Source organism: Panthera uncia, assembly GCF_023721935.1.
Source record: "Panthera uncia isolate 11264 chromosome B3 unlocalized genomic scaffold, Puncia_PCG_1.0 HiC_scaffold_2, whole genome shotgun sequence".
Taxonomy (NCBI): Eukaryota; Metazoa; Chordata; class Mammalia; order Carnivora; family Felidae; genus Panthera; species Panthera uncia.
Window position 1 is genome coordinate 1,022,592 of NW_026057583.1, and position 16,886 is coordinate 1,039,477.

Here is a 16,886-nt window from a genome sequence, read left to right on the forward strand (position 1 = left end):
GGGCGCGGGGACCCGGGTACCGACGGGGCAGCCCCTGCAGGCGCGCAGATCCCACAGACCCGGCCCTAGTGCCACCGCCCCCCTAACTGCGGACTTGCTAACTAGTGCGTATCGGGGTTTTTTTTCCAACTTGCCTTTTAAGATGACTTTTATGGTCGCAGCAACTGCTTCCCTCCAGTCTGAGCTGTAGTTTGGGAAGATTTAAGAGGCCAGGGCGGTGCTTGCGTGGGTTTTAACTAACCCGAAACGGTCCTTAATGTATCTGTCTCTCAGCTCTGCGTTGGTTGGGGCGAAGGCAGAGCCGTAGCCTGGGTGCGTTTTCACTGGGACACTGCGAGGTGCCCGTCCTTCCCCGTCGGAGCGGTCCAGTGAGTGGCCATCCTGGTGGCCCACCTTCGGGCTGCCCGGCCGAGCGCCTAACTGCCAAGGGCACTCTGAACGCCTTTATTTCTGGGCAAAATGGAAACTCCTAGCCGGTGTCGACCTGGAGGGGACGGTAGCCGGGTCCCGTGGGTGTCTGGGAGAGTCACAAAAATTCCCCCACAGGTGTGCGAAGCAGGACTTTGCACCCTTGGGGGTCACCCAGCCAACTTTGAAGCTACTCTTTGAGTCCTGCCTTTGTACACGTGTAAGCAAAACCAGTCAAAGTTCATTTCTGCCAAGTAGAGGGCCCCTGGGCCTGCATCCCTGGTGTGCTCTTATCAGGGGCCTTTAAAAGACCTGCCGGGTCTTGTGGGAGAAGGGAAGAAAACCACCCCTAATTGCCATTAGACATTAGAACATGTATTTTTAGTGTTTGCGATCAAGCCATGGGCCTGTCTGGTTTTGATTTTTGAGACCGAGCATGACTGTATGTTTCTTGTTTGTTTTAAGTGAATATTGTTTTCTAGAGCTTTCTTGGTGGTTTTGTCAACCGGCCCATGGGCCACATGTCACCACCCTGTGCCAAGCACCTGTTTGAGCCCTAACTGGTCACCTATAGTTCCAGCTGCATTAGTGCTCCAGAAACCTGCAGGACCTGGCTTCCTCACATGAGGGCAGTGGGAGAGAGCAGCTCTCTTTTGAGTAGGGGGGTGTTGGACATTTGGGTCACATTTTCTTTCCTCCAGGCTCGCCTGGAGGGAGACGCAGTGAGTTGAAGTGAGAACAGATGCTCACTCTTCTCTGGGCAGATTCCTAGGTGAGTCCTTGTCCTGGGGTGTGCGGCCAGCAGGCCGTTTGTTCTGTACTTGGGTCACCTCCATCCCGACCAGGCATTTCCTACCGGGGAGACTTATTTTAGGCTCGCTGTCTAGAGACCAGGAGACAGACAAGGTCTGGGATGGTTTTCGAGTGGACAGAAGGGAGACTAATGGGACCACCAGAGGTTTTGCACGACTTCTATTTTAGGTTTGCCTTGCGGCCCGGAGGTATTTCCATCTGAGTTTGCTCAAGTTTGAAGGTAGAAGGGAGGAAGTAAACAAAGGAGGAGTCAAGTGTATCCCGCAGGATGCTCCCCACAGGCTCCTCATTGGGCTTGCTCCCCCACCAGGTCCCAGGGCAGAGGGGCTCATGTTGCTGACTGAAGGAATCTCTGCATCTGCTGAGTCTCGTGTTAATGATGGTTGGTCTCAACCCTCAGACTTCAAAGCCGGAAGACACCGTAGAGATGGCCTGAAAGAAACTGAGGCATGAGAAAAGCTCCATGCCTGGGGCTGTGGTCTAAGTGGCAATGCCAGTACCTGAACCAGAACCTTCAGAGTCCATTTCCGGTGCTTTTAAACACAGGGCCTTGGCCTCTGTTCTCGCTGGGGATCCCGAATCAGGCTCTGTCCAGAGAGTGTGGCTCCGAGACCATGAAACCGTGGGCGTATGCTCCCTGCATGAGACGGGTAAACAGGGCACTTTATTGTCCAGCTCTGTTACACACATACTATTCCAGAGGCTTTGACGGGCCACTGTGACTACTAGGGGACACCAGGAACAAAGTGTGCCAGTTCAGTGAGGCAAGCGGTTTAGTTCTCGGGATGTTCCCAAGTCACACTCGGCACTTTTTGATCCGGAATGCTTCCTTCGTGCCCTGTTCTTGTGTGTGATTTATTTAGGATTGGTCTGCGGAGAAGAACGGGGGTGTAAGGAAGAGCCAGAGACCTGAACCGATGTCTCTTCGTGGGTTAGCTCTCCTACTAGAATGTCAGCTCGTGAGGGTAGGAGGTCTGTGTTCGTGGCTAAGCCCCTGTGCTCAGAACAGGGCCTGGCACATGGTGGGCCCTCGATAATCCTTGGTGAATAAGTGGACCGGGCATTAGGAAAAAGACCTCCCTCCCAGTAGGAACCCACGAGTGACACACAGAGGTGGGGACAGGGAGGTGATTGATGGGACCTGCAGAGTTTTGCAGTGAGTCATGGCCTCAAACAAGCTCCAGACAGGTAAGGCAGGAGCAGCTGGGAAGAGTCGATCCTGCATAGGTGGAGCCACTGGGTGGAGACTGTGCAGAACAATAGAGACATCTTGAACTGGACTGGATCGCGGGAGAATAATAATAATCAGGGTATCTTGGGCCGGGCTTGTCTACATGCTTTGTGTATATCGTGTCCTTTAGTCCTTGCCGGTGCCGGTACTAAATCGTTATTCCCGTTTGGCAGATGGGGAAACTAGAGCCCAGAGGAGTTGAATAACTTGCCCAGGGGCACAGAGCTGATACCTGAACCCAGGCTGACTGACTTCAGGTTTTGCCTCCCTGCAGTGAACAATGAGGTCGGGGATCCCTGCCCACACCAAGGAGCTGAGCATTCAGAGCTTTGGGGTTCCTCGAAAGGATGGCAGCAGAAACACTGAAAAAGAAATCGTTGGTCTGCGGTGGAGCGAGGCCGGTCAGGGAGCCTGCCCTCTGCTTCCCTTTGCCGGGACCCGCACCGCGCTCGAAGACCATTCACCCAACGCACACTCGAAGGGATGCTTCTTTGGGAGGCCTCCCTGTCCCCCGAGCAGAGTGGCTAGCACCAGGTCGGGACTATTTCGCACTTGATAAAGATTTAGGAGACTTTTTCTTTTCTTAAGCATGCTTTTCGACTTCAATTTTGGCTGGCATGTATTTGAAACCGGCGGGGATTTTAAAGCTAGAAGTGTGGCTGTTGGCCTTGAGGGCTCCAGAAAGTGTTTCCCACACGTGTAAACCCTCCCTTCCTGATCCAGGATGCTGGCCCAGGCTCTTCCAGACCACAACAGCTACCCTTTCATTGACGGTGTGATTTACCAGCCTCTGTGCTGGGCCCGACCTCATGGAGCTTGTAGTCTCCCTGGGAGACAGACACTGAACTAATAATTACACAAATACTCTTTAATTACAGTTGTTATAAACGCTTCAAAGGGAAAAGTACAGAGGCCATGGGAGCTGATAATCAGGGAGGATGAGGGAAGGGAGGCTTTCCTGAAGAAAGGGCATTTAAACAGCCACAGGAAAAAGGTGGGTGAAGAGGCCTTAGCCAGGGTGGGATAGTCCGTTAACCTTGATGTAAACCCCGGGCCCTGCACCCGCAGCACCAGCATCGTCTGCCCGGCCCGCCCAGGAGCTTGTTAGCAATGCATAATCTCTGGCCCTCAGCAGACCTGCTGAATCTGCATTCTAACACGACTCACCTGCGTGGTAAAGTCTGCGAAATGCCAAAGGAATCAAAGTTCTGAAAGGGGGGGGGGGGGGGGGGGGGGATTCTCGGCTTGGCTGTGAATGAGTTGGATGACCACGGGAGAGTCACTTCTCTGGTTAATGAGGGAATTAGATCATCTCGAAAAGTTCCTTCTGGCTTCTGTCATCTCTGGCTCTTGCTGGTGTGTGCTGTTTCCAAGCTTATTAAGAGTGAGGGCCTGGGCGTCCACAGCATCCACCTCTGCGGTGCCTCTGGTGGCCGCCCCCCCCCCCCCAGCAGGCGCTAGTCCGTGTGGTGGTCTGACTTCCCATAAATGCTGCAGAGCGGCCAGACCGGCAGAGCTTTGGGGAAGGATCAGAATAATTCGCAAAGAGCGTGTGGGGCTTTGTTGCACGCAGAGAGATTGTCTTAAGGTGACCCAGGGAGGATTTGGCCTGAATCGAGAGAAAAACTGTTCAAGGGTCAGAAGGGCTTTGGGGAAGAAAGGTATACCATTTCTGCCAAAAGCGGAACCTAAAACGAGGGAGTTGCTCAATAGTTCCTTGCTTGTGAACATAATACTTTAAGAATGGCCACGGAGCGTTGTGCCTGAGATCCTCACATCAGTGTGGAGAGGACCAGAGGGCCAAGGCCCGTGGTGCTTGAGCCTTGCAGTCTGGGGAGGGTGGGGGAGGGAGGGCTTCGGTTGTGCACGTGCAGCCGTGCAGAGTGTTGTGTGGACGTGTGCGTGCTTTGCTGGGGAGAACATCCAGAGCTTTTGCCGGCCTCAAAGGGACCTGCGACTTCCCCGAACTAGGGGCAAATGCCTTTCTTAGCTCATTGCACCCAACTCTCTTCCTACACAGCACTTACTATGGACCAGGCACCATCCTAAACACTTTCCGTACATCCGCTCATTTAGGATGAATAGCTTTCTGGAGGTCACGTGTCAGAACCAGGCCTGGCACTGGACGGTTGGGCCCCAGAGTCCCGGCTCACAAAGCCTAACTTCCTAGCAGGGCAGGTGGGACTAGGGGAGAGCACTTTTAGGAGAATGGAAATTGAGATGACAAAGGTCCCTAGGTTACAAGCAAGTGTCTCCCAGGGGCGCCTGGGTGGCTCAGTCAGTTGAGCGCCCGTGACTCTTGGTTTCAACTCCGGTCATGATCTCGCGGTTCATGAGTTCAAGCCCCGCGTCGGGCTCTGCGCTGGCAGCGTGGAGCCTGCTTGGGATTCTCTCTCTCTCCCTCGCTCTCTGCCCCTCCCCCACTCTCTCTCTGTCTCCCTCAAAATAAATTAAAAACAAAAAACCAGGTGTCTCCCAATTGCTCGTGCATAAGACAGAAAAGTTTTTCCCCACGTTGCCAGGCTAGCCCACGAGAGTCTGTGTCACTACTGGGCCTAAGTCATTTTGTTTGCTTAGAAAAAAGAATTAGGAAACAAGACAGCCGCAGCACTGTAAGCTAAATGAAAGATTCTGGATTCGGCCAGAAGATGCTTGAAGAAGTGCACTGTCGAATAAGGGGCGGGGTGGTAGCAGGAGATTGGGACAGATTTTGAAAGGGGGATTAAAGGATATTAGAAGCCAAAGCAGGGCCAAAAATGTATGTAGGATCGGCAGCTTCCAAAGGTAAAATGGACTGGTTCTCATTACTTACTAATTAATGCGTGTAGCTCACAGACCTGACCCTTCCCCCATCCCTAATGCCTTACCCCCAAGTACAGAGGCCTTGTGTTTTCTCTTTAATTCATTTCTGTGCTGTTTGAATTTTTATCAGTGTGTATGATCTTTATAATTCATATACTTATAAATGGAGTGAAGGACTGTTAGAAGTGGGTTGACCTCTAGGGGGGTTTTAATTCTGTCTTCTATAACCGTCATCCTAAAGGCGTCTGTGATATTAAATATATATGCTCTATTGTGTGTATATTTTGGGAATACTGAGAGAGGTGTTGGAAGCGGGAGGATTTTCAGTAAAGTCAGAAGCTGAGACCAGGGAATCACAATGTAGCCCGACCACCTTCCCTTTCTTCGTTCCATACCCTCAGTGTGTAATAAATAGGGAATCAAGGTCAGGTAGGAAGGATCGCCACAGAAAGCGGGAATGTCCACCCTCCAGATTGACAGGGGAAACTATCACTTCTGTAACGACTCTTGGTTCAGTGTGGTTTGTCTTCTGGTCATGCCCGAATGCCATCTATGACCCCATCCCATTCCCAGTGGGGCAGCCATGGAAGAACGGGGTTCCAGATGGGGAGGCTATCCTGCAGGTGTTCGGTAAGAAACAATAGCCGAACTTCAGTGGTTGTTTTACGCACCACATCAGAATGTCCTCAAAAGGACCACATCCAAGCCGGCCTCTTGAAAAGCATCAGGTTCCCTTTGGAAGCTGGTGGTGCTGGTAGGTCAGCCCCACCCTGCGATGTTTGATCGCGGGGCCCCCGAGTTTACATGCCTCCTCTCCCATCAGGCCTCCGTTCACTAGCCACAGACCACAAGTTCGCTGCGGACTTGCTATTACCGGGAAGCAGGTCACCTCTGAAATTCTGAACTCTTCCCATCTCCCCACCGCACTTCCCTCCTTGAACACCCCTGCGCCAAGCTGGGAAACCTATGCCTACCCACCGGGGCAACATGTCTAGCATCAACCCCATCCCTAGGTCCCCTGTGTCCTGCCCTGGCTGCCCCCGTAGGCCTGAGCACCCCACATCCTCCCGTGCCCTAATTCCCTGCCTACAGATACAGACACACCTGTCTCCCTCCTCTTTGGCCCTGCTTCTCCCCAACCCACTTCCCGTGTCACTCCACCCAAAACTTCACAGAGAAGAGTTCACCCTTTCTGTCCCTGCTTCCTCTCCCTCTCTCCTCTCCAGCTCCAAAACAGCAGAGTTTTCAACCCCCACTCCTACCTGCTCTTGCAGAGGCCCCTGACCCACCCCCTGAGCATGCCTGGCAGTCCCTTTTGTGGCCTCTGCTTACTTGACTTCTCCATGGCAAATACTGGCTCGTCACTCTGGGCCCTCCTCTTACGACTTACTGTTTTCTGCCATTCCCTCCTCTCCTGCCAACACTTTGGTGCCTCGGCCATGGTTCTCTGCTACTTTTTCCCCTTCTGTGCTTATGGTTTCAGTCTGCAAGGCCAGGACTCTCGTCCTGTATCTATCTCTGTCTTCATGTCTCCTATACACAGTTCAGAGCTGGGTTTACATTGGTTATAGTTTTGGATACGTGTGGATTTCTTTGTACTATCTTATTTTGTGCTTTCTGTTTCTTCTTTTTCGGATTCTTTGTTCATTCTTTAATTAAAAAAAAAAAAAAAAAAAGATTTTATTTTTAAGCAATCTCTACACCCAACAGGGGGCTCGAACCCGCAGCCCCAGGATCAAGAGTCGCACGTTCCACCGACTGACTCAGCCAGCCGGGCTGTTCATTCTTTTAAGTTGATTAAAAGATTTTTTTTGGGGGGCGCCTGGGTGGTGCAGTCGGTTAAGCGTCCGACTTCAGCCAGGTCACGATCTCGTGGTCCGTGAGTTCGAGCCCCGCGTCAGGCTCTGGGCTGATGGCTCGGAGCCTGGAGCCTGTTTCCGATTCTGTGTCTCCCTCTCTCTCTGCCCCTCCCCCGTTCATGCTCTGTCTCTCTCTGTCCCAAAAATAAATAAAAAACGTTGAAAAAAAAAAAATCTTTCCTTCACTGTTTTTTTCTTTACTGCTTTGCAGCTTACACACTCTGTTTCTATTCTTTTGATCCTTGCAGACTGCAGAAGATTTAAAGTTAGTTGGTGTCTATCTCTTCTCAAATAATGCAAGGACCTTGGGAATGCTTTCTGTAAAGTCACTGTTGTGACACATGCAGTCGTCGCCCAGTGGTTTAGCTGCATCGTGTTTCTCTCTTCAGTTCCACAAACCGGGCATTTATTTTTAATGTTCTATACAGTTAGCCTTTGCTTTCATTTTCCGCATATTTTCCATTTTGCTTACTTAACGTTTCTCCTTGCATCTCAGACCTACTTTCTGATATCACAACATATGGTGAAGATCTTCTCATCGTAAACTTCTCGTTCCTGTTTGGCTAACGTTTTATGTCATCCTTACTGTTACTGTTTTAGTGGGTATAAAACATTAGCTTGCCAGTTATCTTCCCTAAGTGTTTAAAGATAGTTTTCCATTGTCTTCTGGCCATTGTTGATGTTGAGAAGTTGGTAGCACAATTATTGTTCCTCGTAGGTAATCTCGTCTCCCTGGTTGGTGGTGGTGGTGGTGGTGGTTTACATGTGTGTGGGTATGCGCTCATTTGTATGTTTCGCAGTTCAATATTATTTACTTAGGAGTGGATTAGATTTTATTTGGCTAAGGATTCGTTGGGTTTTCTGAAACCAGAGATTGGTGACTTTTATCAGTGCTAGAGGCTTTTCAGCCATTAGCTCTTGGAATATTGTCTCTCCATCATTATCTCTCTCTGGCCTCTCTTTTGGGAACTCCAGTTAGATGTGTTTTGATCTTATTTCTATATGTCTCTTAACTTTTTCATTTGCAATCTTTTGGGTTTTTGGTAGTGTTTTCTGGGGAATATCTTACTTGTCTTCCAGCTTCTTAATTCTCTCTTTAGTTATCTCTAATCTTCTGTTTAGTCCACCCACCGAGGTATTTTTAGTATCAGGATTAACTCACAAATTGTAATATATTTGATGTGTTTCCATTGCAATTATTACTTTTGATGCTCATGATTTGAGGTGTTTTTTTTTTTAAGTTTCTTTCTTTATTTTGAGAGAGAGAGAGAGAGACCGTACGCACATGTAGAAGGGACAGAGAGAGGGAGAGAGAGAGAGAATCCCAAGCAGGCTCCGCACCATCAGCATGGAGCCCGACGTGGGGCTCATGAACCGTGAGATCGTGGCCTGAGCCAAAGTCAGACGCATAACCGACCGAGCCACCCAGGTGCCCCTTGGCTTTGGGTTTTTAACCTGGATGATTATATTTTTTTTATTGCCGTGTTTCTATTCTATCCTTTTCTAATATGCCTGGTGATTTGTGTTTTTTAAATAATCTCTTACTCCTTAGTTGTGTTTTTAATTCTCCATTTTATTGATCGCATTAAACATACCTATTTTGTATTCTGTATCCAGTAATTCCAATACCGAAGTGTTTGCAGGTATAGTTAGTTCTGTTGTGTGCTGCCTCTGCTGGTTCCCACTCTTGAGGGCTTGCTTCCGTATGTGTCTCATGATTTTTGATTGCAAGTCTATGTTTGTTAGAATTCTATCTGTGAGAATTCTTCAAGGTATGGGATGAAAGTACATTCTTCCACAGAGGGTATGCTGCCTTCTACCAGACACCTTAAGGCCCTCCAGATGGGTCCATTTATTTATAATTCTTAGCGTGTAGTTTTGAGGGCCTGCCAATGACCACAGGTCCTCAGAGGAACTTTTTTTGAAAGTCCACCCACAGCTAACGCTAAGCCTGATTACTTCCTTCCTGACTGTATACCACCAGACACCCCACTTTGTCTCATCGTTCCCCTATTGCCAAATACTTTCACTTCACATTTGGGCAAGTCCTGGTCACGCCAGGCCCAATTAAAAACTGTGAATCTTCTGAGCCTTCCCCATGCCGTCCCTTGCAAAACTGACCTGTTCTTCCACATCCATTGGCCACTGTTCCCTTACTGCTCAGTCTAGAGGTGTGTGTGTTTAGTCCCCATGCTGGACTCTGAGCTTCTTGAAAACTCGGAGCTGTTATTTATTTCTGGAGCCCCAGTGCCTAGTTCCCTGTTGGTCGTAGTAGTGGCTTAGTAGATCCCTATTGATTGAGCAGAATTTACGGCAAAATCAATTCTTCTCCTCTTCTTGGGTAGTAATTAAAGAAAAAAAAATCCAAGTGCTAACCCACCCTGTAATCTTGGACAAGTCTAGTTCACCCTTTTGGATCTCAGCGTCCATACCTATGAAATGAAAGGATGCTTCTAAGGTCTCTACTTGTTCTAAGATGCCGAAATTCACCACCGCTTGTATGGTTATCAGTCACGGTAATACGGACCAGCCCTTGGCTCACAAACGGAACGAAGGCATGTGAGGACCATGGAGAGAGAAAGAGCATGATGTGAGGCAATTGGGCAGGATTTGGAAGAGAAAAAAGACAAGGGACTTAGAGGTCAATTACAGGTAAATTAATATGACATAAAGATGGCATTTTAAAATTTGTGACTTGGGACAGCAACTTGATGGCCTTCTAAAAAAAACGAGCACATTATAACACAGTATATTTCAGATGGCCTAGAGACGGTAAATATAAAAAATGAATTCAGGAAAATACTGTGACTTAAAACCCAGAAGTCATAAAGGAAAAGATTAATATACTTGTATGCAAGTAAAAAATTTCTGTGTGGCTAACATCATCATAAATGGAGTCAAAAGAGTCTGCTAGTTCTCAAAACTAGGGGACCGTTTTTGCAACGTAGGTCGTAGATATGAACTGGTTTCCTTAATATCTAAAGAACTCCTACAAATCATGAAGAAAAAGACCATCAACTCAATTTTTTTAATGTTTTGTTTATTTATTTATTATATTTTATTTCTTTTTTTTTAAGTAGCTCTACACCCAATGTCGGGCTCAAAATCACGACCCCAAGATCAAGCAATGCATGATCAGGTGAGCCAGCCAGGAGCCCCGCAACTCAATTTTTAAACTAAGCTAAGAACATGGGCAGTTCACAGAAAAGGAAATACAAATGGCACTTAACCATCCCACTACTAATTAGAGAAATGGAAGTCTACTATGGAGAAGTGACACTGGGAACAGTTATTCTGATAATTGTTGATAGAGCACACAGTATACCGAGAGGATTTTTATTAAAAAGTCTCGGGGCGCCTGGGTGGCGCAGTCGGTTAAGCGTCCGACTTCAGCCAGGTCACGATCTCGCGGTCCGTGAGTTCGAGCCCCGCGTCAGGCTCTGGGCTGATGGCTCGGAGCCTGGAGCCTGTTTCCGATTCTGTGTCTCCCTCTCTCTCTGCCCCTCCCCCGTTCATGCTCTGTCTCTCTCTGTCCCAAAAATAAATAAAAAAAAAAAACGTTGAAAAAAAAAATTTAAAAAAAAAAAGTCTCTGTTGTATAGAGACGATATTTATTAAAATCCAAAGTGCATGAGGTGCACCTGGGTGGCTCGGTCGGTTATGTGTCTGACATCGGCTCAGGTCACGATCTCCTAGTTTGCAAGTTCTTTGCTGTCGGCGCATAGCCTACTTCGGATCCTCAGTCTCCCTGTCTCTCTCTGCCCCTCCCCTCTCACACACGCACACTCTCTCAAAAACAAATGTATTTGTAAAGAAAGAAAGAAGTTTGGGAGGAAAGAAAGAAGGGAGGGGAGAAGAATCTCACCTTTGCTCTGCATTTTCACTTAGGCTGTTTTAGTTATTACTCCCCTCAGCAACCCCCAGTGAGGTTACCATTTTTATAGACCGAGAAACCGAAGGCTGGAAGTCCGAAATGACTTGCCCAAGTTCATGGACAGAGCCTTGGAAACTGGCCTTGAGTCCAGTTCTCACTCCAGAACCGTTGGGCTCCTGTCTGTAGATCAGCTTCTTGTTTGGGTTTTTTTTTTCCGGTTTTCGTCCTTTATTTCGAGCTGCCATCTCATTGGTCAAAGCCCAGTGACCCGCACACCGTGGCCTGAGGCCCACCCCTCCCGAGGGAGTGGATGTGCACTTCTGTCCCACCTCCCCCAGCTGGCTCGCTGGCTGACAAATGCCTATGGGGCAAAGCTCAGGCAGTAGGTGGTGGAGCCAGCCCAGAACCCAGCCAGCCACATCAGACACAACGAGGAGGATTAGGGATGGGCTTTGCAGTCCTACCTTTGAAGTTCCCAGCTTTTATCAGAGTGTCTGAACCTTAACATTATTTCAAGGGAGCTTTTATTACTGTCTGTGGACTGGCCTCAGGTAGGTACCAGCTGCTGCCAGGTGCCGAGGGAACACTTCCTGGTGCCTTAAGCTGGTGCCTTCGCTTTGTTATATGGCAGAGAAGTTTTTCGGGCTAAAGGCACTGGGTACTTAGAAGATTCTGGAAGAAAAAAAAATGTCTGTTTCAACTTTTCTATCTAGAGGTGCGATGGGATGGCATCCCTTTAATTAAAGGGAAGGAAAAGTGCTTGCTCGCTTTATTCTTTTTTTTTTTTTTTTGTCTCACAGAAACACCTCCTCTGCTGTTTTCAAAGTAGAGTATTGACTGCTTCCTTTTTGTCAAGGAGAAATGCTGTAGGAGAACAAAGCTAAAGGTGTTGGCCGTATATAATACGAGGCTGTAATTTATAGGTACGGCTTCACCCGGGGGAAGAATTTGATGTCTTTAAGAGATACAAAAATCATCCAGCACCACCTGTCCTGGGGTGTGGTGTCATATTTATTTGCAGAGTTGGAGTCGTCATTTCTTAAGGAAAAAGCAGGGCTCATGGGGGTAAGAAGTCTTCAGGATCCCGGGGTCTGAGCCGACCTTCCAACTCCCTGTCACTGTGCTACTTGGCATCTTTACGAGGGATGCATCCTAATGACCCACCCTGTCCGTTTTTGTTTGTCTGGCTGGTGGACGTGGAAGTGCCCTGAACGTCACAGAGCTGTCCCCATGTGAAGTTCGTACCCAGCTGTTTGCTGAACGCGTGAACAGATAGGAGGCGCCCGGTAAACGTTCCTCAGATGGACACATTTTGACATTGGAGGTAGACTTTAAAGCTTTCGATCATCAAGAGGACTCGAGAAACGTAGACATCTGCCATTATGCTTCCGTGGATTTTCCCGACTCTTGAATAATTAAGTGTGTCCCATGGAATTTTTCCTTCCTTGCGCTGTAGGTCATCTCTCTTTAGACAAAGGCCAACTTCTGTAAATGGTACACTCTGTGCTCTTACTAACTCTCCCCAGCAATCCCATCCATTATCTGCCTGTGTTCTAGCTCATTCTCCAGAAAAACTTCCATGTAACATCAGCCAAGTTCTTTTGCTTTGGTTACAAAGGCTTGTGAGAATTTCTCTTCCAAACCCCTGTTTTAGAGCTTTTGTACCTGGGTGGTCAAAATTCATTTCCTAGCACCAGGTAGATTAACAAATCTCGGCTCAGGAACTGGCCTCTCTCTCTCTCTCTCCTTTTTGAATATACTGTCTCAAGAGATGGCCACTGCCCTGTCCTCCATGAAGGACAAAAGTAACGTTTGTTTTGCCTTTTCACACCTTGGCCCCTCGGCTTGCTGTCCTCTTCCTCCCCTGGTGACAATTATTCGAAGGAGCTAGACAGGAAAGTGGACTTCTGGCTATTCTGGGGGAGTTGGCTCTTTGCTTATGACTCACACCCTCCCTGTACTCATTCAGGCCTCCTGGAGATTTTCATTCCCCTTCACTGGAAACTACCCCTTGTTGAAAATATTCTTAGGTGGTTTTAAGATGTCTCCATTCAGGGTTTGGGTTTTTTTATTATTATTTGTTTGTTTGTTTTTTCAATTCCACTCCAGGTTTGATTGTCCAAGGAATGAGAGGTCTCTTGACTCCTGGATCTCTTCCTTTTGTTTTTTTAAGAAAATCGATTTTATTGATTTTTTTTTTCTTGTTACAAAGAGATTTATGATTTTTTGCAGAAAATTTAGGAAATATAAACAAGCAAAAAGAAGAGAGCAAAAACCATCTATAATTATTAATATTTTAGTATGTTACATACCCTTCCAGCATATATTTTTTAATTCAAATGAGATCATACCATGTGTACCTTCATGTTGCTTTTTTTCTTTCTTTCCTTTTTTTTTTTTTTGCTTTTCCTTTTTTTGGGGGGTCCTGTTTTCTTTATTCACTCTGCCAATTTCTTTTTTTTAATTATTAAAGCATATACATTTTTTTTTTTTTAATTTACATCCCAGTTAGCATATAGTGCAACAATGATTTCAGGAGTAGATTCCTTAGTGCCCCTTAACCATTTAGCCCATCCCCCCTCCCACACCCCCTCCAGTAATGCTCTGTTTGTTCTCCGTATTTATGAGTCTCTTCTGTTTTGTCCCCCTCCCTGTTTTTATATTATTTTTGTTTCTCCTCCCTTATGTTCATTTGTTTTGTCCCTTAAAGTCCTCATATGAGTGAAGTCATATGATTTTTGTCTTTCTCTGACTAATTTCACTTAGCATTATTCCCTCCAGTTCCGTCCATGTAGTTGCCAATGGCAAGATTTCATTCTTTTTGATCGCCAACTAATACTCCATTGTATATATATATACCACATCTTCTTTAGCCATTCGTCCCTCGATGGACATTTGGGCTCTTTCCGTACTTTGGCTATTGTCGATAGTGCTGCTATAAACATGGGGGGTGCGTGTGTCCCTTCGAAACAGCACACCTGTATCCCGTGGATAAATGCCTAGTAGTGCCATTGCTGGGTCGTAGGGTAGTTCCATTTGTAGTTTTTTGAGGAACCTCCATACTGTTTTCCAGAGTGGCTGCACCAGCTGGCATTCCCATTTTTTGCTTTTCCTTAACAATATGTGATTAAAATTTTCATTGAGTTAAACCTCTTCCTTCAAGTCACATTATTTTTTTATTTTAATTTTCAGTTCCGGCACAGTTAACATATGGTGTTGTGTTAGCTTCAGGTATGCAATATAGTGATTCCACGTTTCCATACATTGCAGAGCTCCCCCTCCCCTCCAGCTCACTTTAAAGGGCTATATTCTGAGCAGAGGGACCATAATACATATAAGCAGACTCCTCCATTTACATTCTTTCCCCTTTTTCTCTCTTCTAAGGAATGCTGCAGCAAACATCCTTGGGCAGTTTTGCCCACGGCCTTGATTATTCCTTGGGACTTGTTTCTAGAAGGGAATCCCTGGGCCGAGGACCCATTCTAAAGGCTCTTGATTTAGAAGGTAAAATTGCCCTCCAGAAAGACCGTATGCAGATTTTACTCCTTTGGGGTGAAGACTTAAGTCATTCTCTTTTAAAACCTGGCTGTGCGTTTTTCCAACATCCCTTTCCAAATGTTGAGCCCCTGTTTGTTAAGAGTAAGTGGCCAGGGAAAGACCTGAGCCGAGCTGAGAAAGAGAACCTCCCATCCTCGAGGGCTGAGGCCTTTCTTAAGAGTCTCTGACTGCAGGCATCTGGGCAGGTGGGAAGCCCCAAGATGCCCATCCTTAGCATGCCCGGGACAGTGCTGGCTTTGAGGGCTCCGGAGTCTCTTGGGGAAATTTCTCGAAGCCTTTCTTCTAAGAGGATGCTCATAAAACAAACATCCTACCCTAACGCCAGAGACCAAGGCTGCTCGTCCTGACCTGGGTTGGGGTTTGGGGTTGCGGGTGGGGGGGATTTCCTATCCAGGCCCCAGAGTCTGTCCCGGAGGGCGTGCATCTGCCCAGACCTTCAGCCCTGGCAGCCTGACTCCTCCACCATGGCGGGGGGTGGGGGTGGGGGGGGAGACACCGCAGGGAGGTTTGATGGAATTACTGAGGAAGTAGCATTTGCTTAGGCTAAATCGGGCTTTCCTGTTCCAGCTCCACACTCTTCCCCCTTTTCGGCTCTCTTCCTCCTCCGTGTCAGCATGTTCTTTATGGTAGTTTTAGTTGGTGTGGCCGCTGAGGACCTTCCCGACTTCTTAGCTTTCCTCTTCGCCGCTGGTGACACCCAGGCTGGTGCCCACCTCCTGGATCCGGCACATGCAGGCTGACCACTACTCTTTCCCTGCACCTGCTCTGCTGTGGCTCCCAGCCGCCCTCCACCCTCCAGTCCCATCCGAGGCCCGATCCCAGCCTGCCCTCCTTTCCCAGGCCTGGCAGGAAGGCCACCGGGGCTCTTGGAGGCCCAGGCTGCGCCCCCCCCGCCCCCCCCAGAGACACAGCATGCCAGCTGCTGCCCGTCGGGTTACAAAAAAACAAAAACACGAAACTCACCCCCTTGAGAGGAGGGACGGACGTTTCCGTCTCTATGAACCTGTTCTGGAAATGAGAGGCGCGGGTTGGGAGAGGGAGGCCGGAGGTTTCCCTGGGGTGGGCTTTGTTTAAAATTTAATATGCTCTTCCTTTCTCTCTCGACCCATCAGCGATGGCTTTTAGGTCCTTTGTCATTTTAGCCCCGTTATCTGTCTGGTGGATGAGATCTCTTATCTGCCCGGTCCTGCCTCTCTTCCCTGAATGGCCCATTGCCATCCCCCACTCTCCGACTTGTGACACATGGTTAGATCCCATCCTGCTACCTCACATTCGATGAAACTTGTCACTTTGCTTCTTAGCCGATTAAGATCCGGGGAAGACGGGGGTCTGCTTTTAATGATGTTGGATTCACCCAAGGCGCAAAGAGTGGGCAACTTTTGTGTCCTGTTAGAGGGGGTGTGGAAGCCCACCCTTAGCAGGTGGAGAGTGCTGGGTCCCAGGGTGGGGGTCTGGGTTCCGGGTGGCCTCAGAGAGTCCTAGGTTTGCTCCCGTGAGTGGTCCAGCTTCTGCCCTGACACCTTCTCGGCCTAAGGGAACACAGAAACACAGAGCTGCTCTTTTTCCCACAGGCTCCCCACCAAAGTGGGCCCAGAGGCAAAGGGGAGGACTTTCAACCCACAGGACTCAGGATCACAGGAAGCATGACTCACCATCTCCTAGCCCCAGTGAGGCACAGCCTCCATGACCAAGCCTTGGTTTCATGGCCTGTGAAATGGGTTTATGAGCCTACTTTTTTTTTTTTTTATAGCTGTGCTCTGTGCTGTGTAAACACATGGTTATCATTACTACCTGGGTACCAAAGGGCCGTGAAGTCCAGGGAGAGGCCTGCGCCACCCTGGGTTCTCTTTTCTCTTGCAAATCTCCTTATTCGTTTCTTTATTCCTTCATCAGATCCGCAAACATTTACCAAGCACCTACCATGGGCTAAACTTTGTGATCTAAAGGGGAACGACAGGGTTTTTGTCCCCGGCAAGCCCTCGGCCAGAAGGAGTATTAGAGAAGTAGACATGAGAACAGGAAGTGAGGAACGTGGTGGGGGCGGGGGTGTGTGCAAAGACTGCCTGGTGGAGGTGGTATTTAGCAGGGTCCCAGCAGACCAGGAGCAGGAGGAAGATCATTCCACTGGGTAACATGCAAAGGCAGAAAGAACAGGCACGTTTGAAGACTCGGGCGGGGCGGGGCGGGGGGGGGGGGGGGTGCGGTGCGGTGTCGGTGTGGCTGGAAGGTAGGATGTGCAGGTGGGATGTTGGAAGATGGGGCTGGGGGTGTAGGTCGGGGCCGATCTGGGAATGTGTCCAAAGGCTTGGACTTAATCCAGAGGCCAGGCAGAGCCCCCGGT